Consider the following 4,073-nt stretch of genomic DNA (forward strand, 5'->3'; position numbering starts at 1 on the left):
CCGGTCTGCTGTACATGCTCTGCTGTTTGCGTTTTGTTGGACAACCCCGGGTGTATTTCAGGTCATCCGCGAGCGCCGCTGCCAGATGGACAGTAATTGGGTGGAATGGCATTGACTGAGCAGCTGGACGTCTGACTGATGCACAACATCAGCGGTGGTCCTGCAGAGACTTTGTCTCAGCAGCTCTCTCTCTGAGTCGCACCGCTGTGAGATTCAGCAGGAAACACAACATCACACAAGCGCTGTGGTCTTTACTTTCTATTTGTTTGTGTGATGTTTTCCCCGCTACATCCTGTCTCACGGGAATTCATCTCATCTAATCTCTGATTCAATCCAATCACACTTTACCGACACTGCTAATCCCTAACATTTGGGTTGAAATGATATCGAGGTTGAATATCAGATTATATTCAATTGCTGCTTTAATGAAATCAATTTGAGTTTTTAAGTAAACATTTCAGTCAAAATATCTCATGTAGCCGAGTTTTATCGTCACATGTAACTGGATGTTTTGATCAATCCATCATATATCTCCTCAATCTCATATTGCCCCATTCAATCTCACTTCATCCTATAATCTAATCCTGCACGATCGCAACTCATTCTATGTCATATAATTCAATAAAATCTCCCACTGTATTCTATCTCACCTCAACACATCTGTTTAATCTAATCTCATCCACTCTCATCTAATCTCAGCTCAGTTCACCTCTTCCTATCCTGTTCAATGTATACAAGTTAATAACGTTGTTTGTTTTCCTTGGAGAAACTTTTACCGTAAACAGCCCAAAACAAATATGATCTGATTGAAAAAAAAAAAAAAGATTCATATAAACTACCGTAGTGGAAACTTTTGTTTTTTGCTTGCGATTGGTGTGATGATGATGATGATGACGATGATGATGGGAGCAAAGCCAAACAAAAAAGCCAGTCACTCATCTGCGATTTCCCTTTTTTCTACTCGAAGCACACCGCAGTGCAGATGAAAGAACACGGCCCACTATCTTTTAGTAAGCGATTGATTCCACATGCGATCCAGAGGAAGAAGTCTGATCCGCTGAGTCATTAGCCACAGAGCAGAGACAGTGACGATAAATCTGCTTCCCAGGAACAACATCGGGCTCAGAGAAAATAGATGTAAGGGGTTAGTCAGTTTATAGCTGGAAGCGGGCCTTTGTGGAGTGTATGAGGGAGTATTCCTCTTGTGACTCACAAGTGTCAAAGCTCAGTGCTTTCAATGAACGTCAGTACTTTGGAAAAACTGTAAAAAAATTAAACCCTCCTCACTTCAGAGAGACTCTGACTGTAAAGCAACATGTTTTATTTGGCTTTACCTCGACAGCGGCTCCGTCACAACCCAACAAGGCCTTTATCACTTATTTACTAATCTGCTCCGTCATACTGTATCTAAAGGTCAGACTGACGCAATGTTTCACATACTGACTGTGTTTATTTTTGTGCGTCTGTATTTCCTCTTTTGGGCTAAATTTAACTGCTCTTAACAGAAGTCATCATGGAACAAAAGAAAAAAAAGAAAAAGGAAAAAAAACCTCAATAACGAAATGTCTTTTGGCCTAAAACGGTCAATGTAATGAAGAACTAAAACCAGGGAAACCACCAGACGATGTGTTCAGACTGAGGTTTCTCCACAACTCTGGTAAACTCGCACTGCGTTGTATTTGTATTAAAATGCGTTTGACAGTTTCCCATATTTATCAGCATTATTTAGTTGACTTGAAGGAGCAAACAGACGCCGACTCCTGAGTCTTATGAAACTGATCACATCTATGTTTCACCGGAGCTCCAGATTTTGACCTTTACTGGGAATTTGTTGTCACAATGCCAACTTTTGTGGATTAATCTTTAACTTCAATTATTTCTCATTTAAGGCATTTTGAAACAGTGGTGTAGGTCAGTGGCTCCCAACCTTTTTCTTCACCAATTTTTACCATTGATAACTTTGGCGAGTCCACTCCCCACCACATGCTGTACATTTATTTTTTAAAAAAAGTAGAAGGACCCTCATAACACACGATATGTGTAATACAGTTCCTATGTTTTAATCTGCAAGAATGAGTTACTTTTCTCTGAGATTAAACTCTTTGGAATACACACCACATCTTTGGGATTGGGTGGGGAGGGGGGTGGCGGGGTTGGTGGTCTGATGTTACTTCAGTTTGCCCATTTCCAAACTTTTGTTTCCCAGTTTTTCACATCAGAAGATGCATTCAGCTCCAATATTGTCCATTGCTTCCATGAAGCCATATCTCTTTTAGCACTCTCTTTCTTTTTAATGAATTCATCTTTCCTTTTAGCCTGACGCTCTGCCTTGAACTGTGTAAATATGGACTTTAAATTAATTTAGCATTTCTGTAGATTTTAAGATTAGAGGTGACTTATGAACTGTCAATCTGGCTACTAACATGCCTGTTTCCTTTTGTGCTTTTGTTGTTGTATGGGGGCTGCTAAAAACTTGAATTTCTCCTGGGATTAGTTATCTATCTGTCTATCTGTCCATCTATGTATCGATCTATATTCTGCAGACAAGACGTTCATGTTCAAGATGCCCATGTCCTTGTGATATTTTACAACTTTAAAATCCAAATTGTCGTGCCTTTCTTAAATAAACAATCCAGCTCATATGTAATCTAACACTTAAATGTAGTAGTTTTCTTTAGAAAAATAGATTAAATTCTGACTCGTCTGTATTCAAGACATAAAAAGTTATTACACTCCTTGAAATCCAGAAGGCTTCACGACCCCCATGAATCTTTAGAGCCCCCATGTTGGGAGTCACTCGTGTAAGGTCTCCTCTGAGGGGTCCACAGTAAACTTCATTAGGGATCGAGGAGCAAACAAACATCTCGGAGCAAACAAACATCTCGGAGCTCAGGGGGATGCCCTTTTTTGAATTACGTGTTGGAAAAAAAGTAATAACTGTAAGGAAAATATAGTAATATAATAATAGTAATAATAATAGCAGGGAAAGACCCATAGGCTTTTTACAGGGTTAACAGGATTAGGGTGTTTGGTGTTCTGTCCAGGGAAGACAGACTGCATGTTTTCAATGTTTCCCTGCTCAAACACACCTGGATTTCATAAATGCATCATCACGAGGCTCTGCAGAAAGCTTAATAACAAACCACTCTTTGCAATCAGATGGGTTGAAGCAATGGCACAGGACTGTGAACCTCCAGGACGAGGAGTGTCCGTTCCTGAACAATGTCAAAATATTCAAGAAAACACATTTCAATCGTCTTTAAAATGTGCTTTTAAAATGCTGGCCCACTCAGCAGAAAGAAAAAAGGGAAAGTGAGCTTTGTTTGAACCATGTAGCCTCCCTTGTTTACAGTGTAAACACGCAGCATCTGCTTTTAACAGGTACCACGTCATCTCTTATAGTTTGGGTCCCATCTCAAAGCTGAAGATCCGTCATATCTAATAATAAGAACCGGAAAAAAAAACCTTTAAAAGATGCAGAGCAAACATGTTTGCATCCAGTGCTTTAATTACCCAGAATAACTTGTGACGTGAGCGGCTGCAGTGCAGTTAAAATAAGAGAAATCCTGTGACTGCCGGGCTACTACACCACATACTTTCCTCAGGAATGGAATGCTGCTGCTCCCAAACTCACACCGAGGGAAGGATGGGGGGGGGGGGGGGTAGCTGTTTTCACTCACTTAATGCACATTTTTGAATACCTTGTAGTGAAAGCCTGACCATAAAAGAAGTGGGAGGGAGCACGAGGCTTGAAGGGAGCAACAAGTTGGAGATTTCCTCCCGAAGCTCCTTTTCTCTCTCTTGGATTATAAAAGGAAGAAGAAGCTGACTTTGTACAGATTAGTTTTGTAAAGTAAGCAGAAGCAGTGGCCAACAGTATCTATCTTCTATTTATGGATACCCCCCACCACCCCACCACGACCCCCCTCCTCCTCCCAGACTGACGTCAGCAGAAAGTTATTTTCATGAATGGAGGGGGCGGTCACGAGGAATCGGTGACGTGAGTGCTTGCGGAAGCAGCGCGTGGAATGTTGGTACATTGTTGTTGTTTTGTAGTTAATTTAGTACGAGGA

The sequence above is a fragment of the Blennius ocellaris genome (assembly GCF_963422515.1).
Source record: "Blennius ocellaris genome assembly, chromosome: 16".
NCBI lineage: Eukaryota > Metazoa > Chordata > Actinopteri > Blenniiformes > Blenniidae > Blennius > Blennius ocellaris.